This window comes from Lepidochelys kempii, chromosome 8 (assembly GCF_965140285.1).
Source record: "Lepidochelys kempii isolate rLepKem1 chromosome 8, rLepKem1.hap1, whole genome shotgun sequence".
Lineage (NCBI taxonomy): Eukaryota > Metazoa > Chordata > Testudines > Cheloniidae > Lepidochelys > Lepidochelys kempii.
Window position 1 is genome coordinate 13,360,489 of NC_136387.1, and position 14,832 is coordinate 13,375,320.

The 14,832-nt window shown below is 40.7% G+C and overlaps 1 protein-coding gene across 1 annotated transcript in view; it reads left to right on the forward strand.

Annotated features, from left to right (window-relative positions):
• The window catches only part of FSTL4 (follistatin like 4), a 775,101-nt gene that overhangs the window by 7,016 nt on the left and 753,253 nt on the right, over positions 1–14,832 (forward strand). Inside the window, exon 2 of the mRNA XM_073355595.1 lies at positions 11,771–11,937. The gene's annotated coding sequence lies outside the window, so the exon portion shown is untranslated. The remainder of the gene's footprint in view (positions 1–11,770; positions 11,938–14,832) is intronic.

A 14,832-nucleotide genomic window follows, 5' to 3' on the forward strand; every position in this document is an offset into this window, starting at 1 on the left:
CATCATGCTGTTGCTGAATCAATCAGCAGATAGCACATTCCTGATGGCTCCGTGCTGCTAGATGTTATCTTGTTCTTTGGTTCTCCCATTCTTGAGGCTGTTGGGTGGATTCCAGTCTGCCCTCTGGGGGGGGGGGGGCAGGGGGTCCTTTGGTTATTTCCACTTGACGCCTTCTTCAGCCGATGGACACTGGATTCTTAGGCTGGCACCTCCCTGATCATTCAGTTATTATCCACACCAAGCATCCATCCACATACATCCTCTATCTCTATTTTAATAACAATTGTTAATACAACAAAAGGGCGGGGAGTCTCTGGGTGCTGTTTCTGTTGTTCGAGTATTGCTTTGAGTCTCTCTCTCTCTGAATTGCTTTGAGAACAGACTCTGTCTTAGAATGTACTAACGCAATTAGCAGCTTGCAAGTTTCACGCATGGAGGGAGAGAAACAGTACCAAAAACCAAGAGACCTCTTCATTAGTAATACCCTGGAATTTAAACTCTGGGGAATCAAACTCATTTGTGATTTCAATACAGAACTTCTTTAATATGATCCAACAGTCATCTAGAATCTGAAGGTTAAAATCTGTGTCTAATTTAAAAAAAAAAACAAAAAACCAAAAACAATTAAATCCCCCAGTAATCTCATGTTCAAATTATGTCGAAGAACTCGCCAGAATTGGTGAATCAGAAATTATTTTTCTTTCCAAGCGACTCTGGGTTTAAAAAAAACCAAAACCCAATGCATCTATTTTAAAGTGAGGTCAGATTCAGTGTGTCCCATCACTATATTTATTTATTTATTTATTTCAGTTCACTATGAGAAAAATGCTATTCTTTAGTTATGTACTTTTCTTTCATCCCTTTAGAGCAGCAGGAACATGGATGTATACTGACAATATTTTCAGTAGATTATCTGTAATGTCACATACAGCTAGAGAATTTGCTAGTGTATATTGTGGTATCTTTCAGTTTAACTTTTTGTGGGGTTTGGGATAAAACATTTCCTCTATTCTCGTGGTGGTGGTAGGATTTTTAAGATGACATTCAGTGAGGCATTTTAGGGAGCTCTCGGAATAGCAAAGAGCAAAGACCAGCTCCTGTTCCCTGTGGAAATGATGGCAAAAACTCCCATGGATTTCGATGAGCGCATGATTGGGTTCTAGTCTAATGCAAGCAATGCATTATACATTTTAAATCTGACCCTTGATTCACATGGGGCCTCTAAGGACTGGAGTTCCAGGGATTATCCTAACTGAGATCCTAGTCAACGTATGTGCTGAATACTATTGCAAAATGCAGTAGTATCCAAAGGTTAGAATCACTGCTGGAATAATTCCTTCCCAATAGTTCTGGTAGCATCAGTGTCCAGAGCTTAAGCATGTTAAAATATCAGTAACTGTGGTGCTTCTCTGTGTTGGAGGGATGTGGTGGGTTTTTGGATTTGGTGGGGGTGGTATTGCTCTCCGCACAAGGTTATTCTGAAGTGACTTATTTATGTAGAACTTAATTTTGAACTCCTAGAAATGAGTGTGGGAACGTAAGCTCCCTGTAGTGGGCACTTCAGCCCTGATGCTTCAGTTGAAGGATTCATTTATCAGATAGGCTGCCTGTAGTGAAGTGGGTAGAAAATCTTGAAGGAAAAATCATTTGAGTGACCTTGTAGTGCTGTTTTCACACAGGTTGCTGGTTACCAGTGAAAGTTGCTAGACTCTGGTGAGATGAGGCCCTACTTGTGATGTTGCTCTTAAGTGATGCACTCTGGAAGGCACAGGGATGAAAGGGGAAAGAAAAAATAGAGGAAAAGTATAAAAGTAATAAAAATATCTCCAGTAATGAAACCTTTTGGATTTGCAAAAAGAAAAGGAGTACTTGTGGCACCTTATTAGTCTCTAAGGTGCCACAAGTACTCCTTTTCTTTTTGCGAATACAGACTAACACGGCTGTTACTCTGAAACCTTTTGGATTTGCTGAATTGAGCTTGTTCTTTTCAGGATAGTTATTGTGAAACTGATTTGTTCTTTGTATTCGTGGTGGAAGTCAGAACTGATTTGGAGCCAGCATCGTGACCTAGGGTCTTATTGCATTGGTAGTTGTTTTTATACCCAGTAAAACAACTGCAGATCACACATTCTTACCTGTGTATGCACTTATTTTTTTCAAAAAAAAGTGTGTAAGCACAATGAGAGAGACCTTAGACCTAGTGTTCCACGCACAGGACTGAAAGCCAGAAACTTCTGAGTAAAGCTGGGCCTATATTGTTTTTTCAATTAATAGTAAGCTTGTCCTAAATAAATAAATAAATAATATTGCAGTTCTGGGGGCACTGAAACTATTTGCAAATAGTTTCATCTGAAAAAAGATAAATTTTTGAAAAAGTAAAATGGTTCCATTTTGAAGTGGTCAAAACAAAAACATTTTGGCTTTTCATTTTGAAACAAGACTTTGTTTTGGATTTTAGATTGTTTTTTTTAAAGAAAGGGGTACCAAAACACATGAAAACAATGAAATAAAAAAAAAATTTGGGTCGAATGAAACATTGTTTGTTGACAATGTGATGCAGTTGCAAAAAAGGCTAATATCATTTTGGCTGTATTAACTGGAGGGCTGTATGTAAGACACACTACTCAGCACTGGTGAGGCCTCAGCTAGGATAGTGTGTCCAATTCTGAGCACTATTCTTCAGGAAAGATGTAGACAAACTGGAGAGTGTAGATAGAGAAGAGCAAAAAAAAAAAAAAGTAGAAAACCTGACCTATGAGAAAACATTAAGAAAACTTAGGCTTATAAAGTCTTGAGAAAAGAAGATGTGGGAGGGGCGGACCTGATAACACCATCTTACGGGGCAAGGGTAAAAAGTATAAACATTTTATTTCCTCTGAAAAAGAAAAGCTAATTGCTTTGGTGCTGTTCACATTAGCCTTGTTTTTGTCTTTTTACATCTGGAACCATTAAAGATTGGTTAGCTAAAGTGTGCCATAAAAACAGGGGATTTCAACTTCACCAGCTTATGGAGGCATAGCCCAAATATGTTGAGGGCCATTATAAAGAGGTCTATGATCATCTAAAGGTAGGACAAGAAGAAATTGGGTTAATCTGCAGTAAATGAGATTTTAGGTTAGATATTAGGAATAATTTTTGAATGATAAGGGTAGTTAAAAAACTCTGAAATAGGCTTTTAAGGAAAGTCCTGGAATGCCCATCATTAGAGGTTTTTAAGAACAGGTTAGACAAACACACAGGGATAGTTTAGGTTTACTTGTCTTGCCTCAGCGCGGGGGCTGGACTTGATGACTTCTCAAGGTCCCTTCTAGCCCTATATTTCTGTGATTCTGTTAAACAATTTTTTTTACTTTTGGTCACCAAACCAAAAATTCAGCTATTCACTCATCTCTACTTCTGAGTTCTAGTAACAGCTCTCTGAGTGTGTCATTTTATTCTGGCTGCTTCATATTAGTTTGCATGTCTGTGAAATGAGGATAAAAATTTACTTACCTCATGTGAGTGCAGTGTTTAAAAAGTGCTTTGAAGATCTCAAGTCTCATGGTGTATTATTACAAAGACAACTGGCCACAAAAGCACAATTTTCTGTCAGATTTTCCTTTTAAAAAAAAAAAGTCTCTCTCCCTGTTATGTTGGTATGGACTAAAGCCCTACTTGAATTGCGGGATGATTATCAAATATTTGCGGCTGAGTTGCGGACAAGACATGGAAAATCATGCAAAATTAATAATGGACCTTTATTAATTGTGGTAATTTGGAAAAACCAGAGAGAACATATTTAAGAAGAAATTGCCACAGCAATATAAACACTCAAGTATATGTTAGGCCTGCTAATATTTTTGATAACCAGACATTTTGCTGCAACTATAATACAATCATTAATGCAGCCTGAGCCTCAGCTGCTGTCAGCTCAGGTAAATGGGGTTGTTCTGAACCAATGAGGGAAATAAGTGTGTTGCAAACCTTAAAATGTAAGCAAAATTGTGGACTGTGCAAAGTAAGCTAATTAAAATGAAAATTGCGGTGGAAGCCTAATATTGCATGATATGCAATATCGCAAAGTAAGTAGGGGGTAAGTGGGGCTTAGGATAAGGTATTGTCTGAATGCCTCCATAAGCTGGTGAAGTTGAATTCCCCTGTTTTTATGGCACACTTTAGCTAACCAATCTTTAATGGTTCCAGATGTAAAAAGACATAAAAACAAGGCCAATGTGAACAGCACCAAAGCAATTAGCGTTTCTTTTTCAGAGGAAATAAAATGTTTATACTTTTTACCCTTGCCCTATAAGATGGTGTTTTCTATAGCTCAGTGGTTCTCAAACTTATTTTTTTCCGCAGACCACCTGAAAATTGCTGAGGGTCTTGGCAGATCACTTAGTGATCTTTCCAAATGTTGTTTGTACCATTAGCTAACTATATATAAAGCGCTCTGGATAAAAGCACTATATAAAAAATATCTTAATAATAGTTTTTTTGTTCTACAAATAAAAGCACACAACTCATATTTTAATATCAGTAGTCTTACATTTCTAATGCGATGGATGTGCCCTCTCTCCCCCGCCGCAGCAGTGCCCGAGCTGGGGCTGGGAAAGCGAGGTGGGATCACTCTCCGGCAGTCGCAGCCCTGGAACTAGGGAAAGTCACCTCTTTCTCTGGCCACCACAGCCCTGCATGTCCCAAATTCTTCCCACCCCTCTTTTCACCCCACTGCCCCTTCCCATCTACCCACTATTCCCCCCAAGGCCACCACCTTACCTTACATGTGCATCTTCTCCAGGGTCCAGGCACCTAATGGAGCCACACCTGCATGGCTCCACGAATTAGGTGGGCGGCTTTTCTTTCTCTCGTTTGCAGCCACCCAGGTGCACACCTTAGAGGGAACTATCTGTGGACCACCTGAATGGAGCTCGTGGAACACTGTTTGGGAACATCTGCTATAGCTGATTCAGAATTTCCTGTGGAAATGCCTTTTGGATTTAAAATGTAATCGCTACAAAACTAAACATTTTCCTTGGGGGAAAAATGTTGATTTTTGCCAAACTTTTGTTTCATGTTATGTTGACCCACATCAAAACATTTTTTTTGGAAACAAATTGAAATATTTTGATTTGGGTCAGTTTGGTATTGAATTGTCTGCCTGAGTGGCCACAGTACCTTATGGGAGTTGTAGTTTGGGTGCCTCATGCTTGCATTTTCTTTTGTGGGCCAGACTGCCTGGGTGGACTACATCTCCTATGATGTACCGCAGTATTCCTGCCAGTTGAACTGTTATAGGGCATCATGGGACATGTAGTCCAGATCCAGAACCCAACCCATAGAGGAGAATGGGGACATGAGACACCTGAACTACAAATACCATGAAGCACTCCAGCAGCTCAGGGGGACATAGATTAATCTCAAAACAAGTAGAAATGAAATATTTAGATTCGGGAATGTTGAACCATGTAATTTTGATCAAAGATGTCAAAACAAAACAATTCAATATTTCAGAGTTGAAATTTTTTGGAACTTTCTGTTCCCATGAAACTCCCTGTGGCCAGAGGAAGAACATGTCTGTTCTGGCTTTTCTATCAACTCCTCTTGAGCAGTGGGTCGATTCAAACTTGAAGTTTTTTTAAAGTGTCAAAGTCAGAAGGTGACCTTCCCCCACTCCCCTTCGTTGGACACACTTCTCCATCAATTGATGTTAAGTTTACAAAGAGATGTTTTCTGTATGTATCAGGGTTTGATCTTCTTGTTCAGACCATTTATAATGCTATTCATCAGTTACAGGTTGTTTTTTTTTTAAATTAGTAAACTTTTTCAAACTTCAGAGAAGTTTTGGGCAGGGTTGGGCTCAAGGATGGGGCAAAGATTTGTTAATTTTCATTTTATCTGAACGAAACAGTTAATTCCTCCAGACTCTCATCTCTCTTTCAAAGACACACACACATAAGATACAGTTAGGTTTGGCAGAATTAGATTTTTATTTTTTATAAATTTGCTAGATAGTATTGATTTTTTTAAAGGATTTTTTCCATTTTTCATTTAAATTTTCACAGTGGTGGGATATTATCAGGGGATCAAACGGGGTTGGGTGGGGATGGACAATTATTTAATGACAGTAGACACAGAGTTAAAAAGTTAAAGCTTTATAACTGTTTAACTATAAATTGTCAACATCACATGTCAAAATATACAAAGTAAATATCCTTAAATTAAACTCTAAGTTCTCAAGCAGCATTTTTTGTACTTTTGCCTATCTGTAAATTTTGATGATTATAGATGGAAATATTTTTTATGGGTTTGTGAGTTCAGTGAAATCGGCATTTCCTGACTCAAATTGAATCCTTCCAAGCCTAGGCGTTCTGTATATCCTATGCTACTGTCTCTCTGGACAACTGACATGATCTTCGTTACCCGCCAAATCCAGGAAATGTCTTGGGAACAAAATCAGGACCTGTACATGGCTTTCATTGATTTGACAAAGGCCTTTGACTCTGTCAATTGTGAAGCTCTGTGGAAGGTGTTGGCTAGATTTGGCTGCCCTCCAAAATTTATTAAGGTCCTAAGGCTTCTCCATTATCAGATGACTGCCACGGTTGTCTGTAGTGACCTTGAGATGGAATCTTTCATCATCAAAACTGGGGTTAAGCAAGGATCTGTTGTTGCCCTAACCCTGTTTTCCATCTATTTAGCAGTCATTTTGGTCCTCATTAAAGATCATCTCCCTAGTGGAGTTGACATTCAGTATGGAATGGATGTTTGGCTCTTTAATCTTCGATGTCTCTGTTCGAAGTCTAAAGTCTTCAGGGCATCCATTACTGATCTTCAGTATGCTGATGATTGTGTCATCCTTGTGCACACTGAGAATAACCTTCAGTCCATATTGGATTTTCTTGCACAAGTTTACTGAAGCCTGGGACTCTCACTCAATATTGGTATAGGTGGCAGCCAACTTTCTCAAAATGCAAAAATCAACAGTAAGATCCAGCACAGGATCTAGTGCGCAAGTGCTCCCTTTGGGAAATTGATCCAATGCAGTTTTCATGGACGGTGACCTATGGCAGGACACCAAGATTCAGGTCTATAAGACAACTGTTGTTCCTACACCGTTCTATGGATGCAAAACCTTGATCTATCGACAGCACCTGAAGAGTTTGGAGAGGTATCACCAACAATGTCTCCAGAAGATCCTGTGCATCAAGTGGCAAGATTGCTGCACTAACGCCAGCATCCTCACTGAAGCCAATGTCACCAGCATTGAAGCAATGATCCTCATGCACCAACTTCGCTGGGCTGGACATTGTGTGTGGATGCCAGACTCTTGCCTCCCAAACAAGTCCTCTACTCTCAGCTCACCCATGGTCAGAGGAAATACTACAAAGACACACTGAAAGCATATAAGAAAACTGATGTGGACATCACAAGATGGGAAGAGCAAACCACTAACTGACCCCAAAGGCACCATATTCTCCATCAGGCAGTGGCCCGATTCGAGGAGAAGTGCTTTGCCCTCTAAGTTGAAAAGAGAGAGGAGGAAGGAAATAACTGTCTCCCAGCAGGCCACTGACCTGCCACAAAATGTCTGTACCTACTGCGGGCGGATTGCAGTTCCAGGATCGGACTCCTAAGTCATCTCAGGACCTATACGTAAATCCGTGGTAGAGATCATTCTCTAATCGAGGGATCGCCAATGAATCATCACTACTGTCTCAATAAGGTGTATTTTAAGCAAGATATTACACAGAGTGACCAGACAGCAGATGTGAAAAATTGGGACAGGGGGTGGAGGGTAATAGGTACCTATATAAGAAAAAGCCCCAAATATTGGGACTGTCCCTATAAAATTGGGACATCTGGTCACCCTAATTACACATGGCATGTACAATGCCTGAAATCCGCTGATGAAGTCTGAGTAACAAATTTACTCTGACATGAATAATTCTTCCTATTCATAAAAAATATTTCTTTTGAACCATTTTTATGATTCTGAAAATGAAATTCAGAGGAATCAGGCTTTCGCTGAGGTAATTCTGAGTGCCACTGGATATGTGTAGAGACAATCTATTACAAGAAAGTTGGCCATATTTTATGACCTATTGTAGCTCATCTGAAACTCTGTCAGTCCATTCATCTCTACTGAATGTCCTGGTCTATCTGAATTATCTAGGGAAGTTCAACAAAAATAAAAGACCTGAAAGCGCTCTAATGTGAATGTGATCAGTAGGAACTTTCTTCTTTCTTCCCCAGAGAGTGAGTTTCTTAAATGTTTTCTGTTCACATTCTTTCTGCTAATCTGTATATTTGATATCTTCCCCCCCAGTTCCTTCTGACATCGCTTCTATATGAATAATACCACCGCCACCTGATGTGACTGTAAACCCTGAGGAAGCGAAAGGGAAAGGAAATATATTTTTGCCATGATGCACCCTATTGTGCTTCATTTTCCCTTGTTATATTTTAACGTCACATGTCCAGTGGTTGCCAGTTACTGCTGTATGTGTAGGTTTCAGAGTAACAGCCATGTTAGTCTGTATTTGCAAAAAGAAAAGGCGTACTTGTGGCACCTTAGAGACTAACCAATTTATCTGAGCATGAGCTTTCGTGAGTTAGAGTAGAAAATACTGCAGTGCCACAGTTATTAGGGAGTTTTTTATGGCACCCCATGTACACATGATGGAAAGCATGACTTAACAAACATCCAACAACTGTCTGAGTCTGAGCCAGCTCCCACTGAAGCCAGTGGAGTTGTATATTGACTTCAGTGACAGCAGGATCCAGCTTATCGGGGCCGTCCTTTGTGGGGCACTATGCAGTATTATTAAACTGGTGCCCCTATGCCTGATGGCAGCCCGGGCTAGCATGTGTATTTTAGATAGGGGGGTGTTTTGAAGGATTTATTTTAAAAAACTGTGTCTGAAGATCCAAGCATCTAAGGCTAAAGATGAATACTCGGATTGTGCATCTAAAAATCTATGCAAGGGTTTTTTAGAGATGTGATTTTTATAATCTCCTGCAACACACTAATGAAATATTTTTAAAGCAAATTTTAAACTAAGGTCCTGTAGACTAACATGTTCTGAGTAAATATTACAGTAATGCACAACTGTTCTTGTCAGTAAATTCAGAAGCTGACAATATATACCTGGAGGTTAGCAAATGCCTATTAATTGGCTTCATTACCACTTGAATGGCTCTTTAACAGTTTCAATGTTGTGCTAATAGGCCTGGCAGGCTGGAAGTCCTTTTCACTTTTAAATACTAGATCTCCTCCGAGGAAGACTCACCAGTCTGCAGCAGCCAGCTGTGGTGGAAGCCTACAGGAAGGGTCAGAACAGGGATAGGAAGAGGCGGGAGGGCAGACACTAAGACCTGGGGGTGCCCAAAATTTTGGGGTGCCCTACGCAGCTGTGTATGCTGCATATGCCTGAGGATGGCCCTGATGCTCATTTTGAGACTGAATTTAAAATCATTCAATTTCTGTTCAATATATTGGTTCCAAAGCTTTCTTTTCAAGAAGCTATCTTGGACCAGACTTTGTGGCTATGCCTATACGCATATCAATATTCTGCAAATGCAAGCACAGTGCAAATTCGCCTTTGCTTTATTGTTAAAACATCGCCTAGAGAGTATGGGCCACACATCAGGAGAACGCTATACACAAGACAATATGGCTTTATTTCTACAACCAATATGGCTTTATTTCTACAACTGAAAATTGCCTCTGCTGGAGGTTAGAATTAAACTTCATCTATGGGCTGTTTCATTCATTGTTATCCACTGCGTTGTATTTTTCTTTTATGTTTGATTCTGGCACTGTCAGAGACAATATACTAAATTAGATGGACAACTGGGTCTGATCCAGTATGGTAATTTTAAAGGTGCTTTAAAAATGATCTTTCAACTAGAGACCTCCAGTCTTTCATCCCATGGTGGGTACTGCAGTGCCCTCTATAGAATGGTTCAGTTTCACTCATTGGTTTAATGCACACCTAATGGTTAGATTGTAAGCTTCTGGGGACAGGTACCAGCGTGTGTGTGTGTGTAGGCTTTGATCCATGACCAGGGCTTGCAGGGACTACCGCCGTAGAAATAATAATTATAATAAATGACAATTACATAAAGAAAAGTAACTCCAAAGCACACCTTGCTAGGTTAGCTACAGATCCTCTTCCGCACCTCCCCTCCCCCATGCAGCTGGGGAGCTGCACCATCACTTCCCACCTTGAACTGTGGCCTTTTTTTTCGGCTCTTCATTCCACATCTTTTAGTCTAACATAGTAGTTTTCAGGTTATCCGATGAAGTGGGCTGTAGCTCACGAAAGCTTAGGCTCCAATAAATTTGTTCGTCCCTAAGGTGACGCAAGTCCTCCTGTTCTTTTTGTAGTAGTTTTCAGTTACCTTGATGGCATTAGGCCATTTTTGGGTGGGAGAGAGGGAAGTGTACCACCAATCACTTATTAATACATAATTCAAATGCTTGTCAACAATTTGTCATGATCCCACTAACAAAAATTAAATCAAAGGTGGTAATAAGGATGCATTTAGATGTTGAAATACAGTAGCTACTTAATGTGATCAATTTGTTGTAAGAGGTAATTGATTATAACTTGTAGTATCTTCAGCTGCATTGCTGTATAGTGCCAGAATTCTTCAAAACAGCTGGTACTATTTTTAAGAAGGAGAGAGGGGAAGAAGCAGAAAGAGATTAGCAACTTGGGGCAGGTCTGCGCATTCCTTTTCTTTCCCCTCTTGTGAAAATGGGTTGGCCTTAGAGCGGGTTGGGTTTTTTTGGAAAATGCCGGATATATGTATGAAGCTGTGAGTTTTTCTTTTTCCTTTAATCTTTAAAGGAGCCACACTTCTAAACTGGGACTTGGAAGATTTTAGATGAGCTGAAGAGGGAGAGGAAGTGTGGGGTAAAATTTTGAAAAGGGCCTAAGTTCCACTTTCAAAAGTGACTTAAGCCTGTAGGCCCAGAAACGCAAAGGTATTTAGGTGCTTAACTCCCATAGAAATCAGTGGGAGTTAGGCACCGAGGTGCTTTTGAAAATTCAACTAGGTGCCTACCTGAATCTGAAGGCACCTAAGTATCTTCAAAATCTGGAAATCAGGCTCCTAAATCATGTAGGTGCTTTTGAAAATTGTACGGGTGGTCTAGCAGTTAAAGCACAGGACTGGTAAGAAGACTGGAATTGTGTTCCCAGCTCTGTGATATCTCGATTCACCTACTTCATGGCAGTGTGAGGCCAAATTCAATTAAGTATTTAAATACTTTGAGAGCCTTGAATGGAAGGCACTAGTGAGGCACTAGTGAGGTATTAAAAGTATCTAAAATGGATGCTTTCAGTGCAGGAACTTCCAAGTGCTACATGGAAGTGGAGTGTAACAAAGAGAAAACAAGAAAGGCAAAGCGATTACACATTTGCTGTTGTTTTTTCAATGACGGGGGTCTAGTCTGTGTCCTCCTTTTGTAATCCTCCCAGTATCTGCTCAAATTTTGATTGGATATCTCTAATTGTTTTCTTTTCCCACTTCACCTTCAGGCTTCCTGGGAAACCTTGCTCTGGTATCCCCCACAGGTCTTAAGGCTTTACATCTCAGTAAGACTGATTTTGTTACATAGACTCCTGCTCCATTAACACAATCTATAGGTTACTTCTAATCCTTGGAATTGATTTATTTAATCCTTGTAGATGCCATTTATTACACGTTATTCTCAGCATTTATTCACAGCACAAACAGATGGTCAATGAAACCAATTAACCTTTCCCGATCTCCCTTTCAGACTTTTCACGTCTTCTGAGTCTATGGACAAATGAACAGAAGCTATCAAGAGACTTCATGGCAGACTGTGATGAATAGGAAGGCTGGTTGGTGTACATGCAGCTTGCTCAAATAGACCCCATGACCACTAGACTGGAGCACCTGAGGAGGGCTTATTTGACAAAACAGGTAGGGAGAGAAGAATGATAAAAGATGAAATGACCCATGTTTGTTTTCTGCTGTTGACTGTGAAAGAGAGGACAGCATAACCTTTTTGCTTCTTTTATAGGACATGCAAGATGTGAAGAATCGTATTTTAAGTATGACAGATGAGTGTTTACTGTAAAAGCTAATCCTCTGGATAATCAAAGCCTTCAGTATATACCATGTGAATATAAAAAATCCATTTTATTAGCCGTATACATACTATCTTTTGCCCCTCTCTTTCGTTAACATACAGTAAAACAAGCACTGTACATTTAGAGGAGCTTAGTTACTGCGGAGACTTAGGCTAAGACTATTTGTTTCTGAGAAAATAGTATTGGGGTGAATCCGCTTTTTGATCAATACATGGAATGATGTGGGCGAGTAGCATTTATGTAGCAACTGTTTGTCTTTAAAGTGTTATACAGACAGTTAACTCATCCTCACTGCGTGCCTGTGGTAGGTGGTGGTCTTTTTTTACAAGTGAGGAAAATAAGATAAAGCAGTTAAGTTATTTGCCCAGCTCCACAGAAAGAGTCTATATCAAGTCCAGAATTAGAAATTTTGACCTCTCTTTTGTAAGAATACCCAGGTTTACCTGCTCGACCTTGGAGGTGCTATGTTGCTGAAAGGTGTGCCAGATGTTTCTACTAAAGTAGAGTTATTTCTGGCTGGGCACCTGCTTGCAGAAAATAGCGATGTTTTCTTACCAACCCACAGTTATCTGTGTACCCAAATGCTTTTCTTGTCTGGGGACAAGAAAAAACCCAGACCTCAATACTCTTGATCTTGAATGAAGATGATGTGGCTTCTCTTAATCGCAATAATGGCTCAAAGCAACCCTCTACCTCTGAATAGCCTTGAACTTCCGGAGAGGATCTGGATCTGAGATTTGAGGCTAGGGTCCATCTTTAGTCCATGCACTTTACTATCTCCTGTGCTATCTCTTGACCAGGGACTTGATTTGTATCCAGAGGGTCCTCAGGAAATTAGGGCTATTCAGGTCTGGTCTACACTTAAAAAGTATTAGCAGTGTAACTGTCAGGGGTATGATTTTTTTTTTTTTAAACTGACATAGTTATGTAGATGCAGTTATCCTGATATAAGAAGCTTTATATCAGTATAGTTTATTTTGTTTTGCCTAATCCAAGTAAGTTTTATACCAAGATAAACACTTGTATAGTGGCATAACTGTGTCCATAACTAGGATGTTTTGCCCTTTAAACTATGCTAGCATAGTTAAATATGGCAAAACCTTTAAGCGTAGATGAGGCCTCAGTAGTGATCATAGAGGTTTCAGTGGGAGTGGAAATTATAATCACACAGGATACTTTGTTCACGTGAGCTTTTTCAAGTTTTTAATGTGATTCATGAGATTCCAGTCCTTCAAAGTGCATATGCAGGCAAATATTGAGAAAACACAGATCAGAGAATTTGTCTGTTGTATGATTTTTCTAAGCATGCCAAATAAAGTGGAACCTGCTCAGAGAGCAAAGAATTCCTCCCTCTCCTCTCCCAAATGATGGCTCCGTGGGGTACAATTTAGTTATTTTAAACCATGGGACATTGGATCACCAGGGACCTTCAGCCAGTGGATTCCTTTAAGAATCCCTGTTCACCTGGGTTTATATTGAAACAAATCCACAAGCATCTCGGTGTTCACAGACTTCAGTGGACTGCACACCGTGGATGTTCAGAACCCTGTAAGTGATAGTAAACATGAACTTTGGATCCTTCTCCATTGCAAAAACAGGCTCCTATCACAAGAGCTGAAGGAGATGCTCTTCAGTAACTCCTAGGGTATGTTTACATTGCACACTCCTTAGTGGGTGTGCATAGAGTACATACAATACATGCCCCCCCAGCATGGGTATAAACAGCAGTGCGGAGGGTGATGCTCTGTTCAGGGAAGTAAAGACATGCTGAACTCTGTGGGTATGTACCCTACACAGCTCTCTACATGCCCAAGCAGTGCGTAGAAGGGACTCCTGTCCAGGAGAATGGAAGCCACTCGCATATACAAGCGTAATCAGGGACTGCTGACAGTGAGCCAGGTGCCCGCCCCAGTTGGCAGGGCGGGGGGTGGTACAGCTGCGCCAGATGAGCTGCCCGGGCTGGGCGCTGACCTCTGCGAGCGGCAGCTTGACATGCTGCTGCTTTCACCACTCTGGTTCCTGGCCCAGTCACTGGCCATGGCCCTGCGGGTCTTGCTCGTTGTTACTAGAGCCCTGCAACTCCGTGGATATCCACTTTATATCCATGGATATTCACAGCCGTGGATATAAATTGTGTGTCCGTGCAGGGCTATACCTGTCTACTCCAAGTCAGAGCATGCCTGGAGCATGTAGCTGACCTGCTGAGCTCGTCAGTAGCACACAGCAGTAGAGAGCTGGTAGGTGTGCTCACCAAGCTGGACGACCAGGAGAAGGCATTTCAAAAATTCATGATGCTTTAAACGGGAGGGGGCCTCCGATATCCATGCCTCCTAGGCAGTGGAGTTCACAGCTGTGACCACAGCAGTCCGTGACAGGCATTGTAGGACAGCTGCTGGAGAGTACTGTTATGGCTGTGTCATAAATATAAAGGGAAGGGTAAACCCCTTTGAAATCCCTCCTGGCCAGGGGAAAGCTCCTCTCACCTGTAAAGGGTTAAGAAGCTAAAGGTAACCTCGCTGGCACCTGACCAAAATGACCAATGAGGAGACAAGATACTTTCAAAAGCTGGGAGGAGGGAGAGAAACAAAGGGTCTGTGTGTCTGTCTATAGTCGGTCTTTGTCGGGGATAGACCAGGAATGGAGTCTTAAACTTTTAGTAAGTAATCTCGCTAGGTATGTGTTAGATTATGATTTCTTTAAATGGCTGAGAAAAGAATTGTGCTGA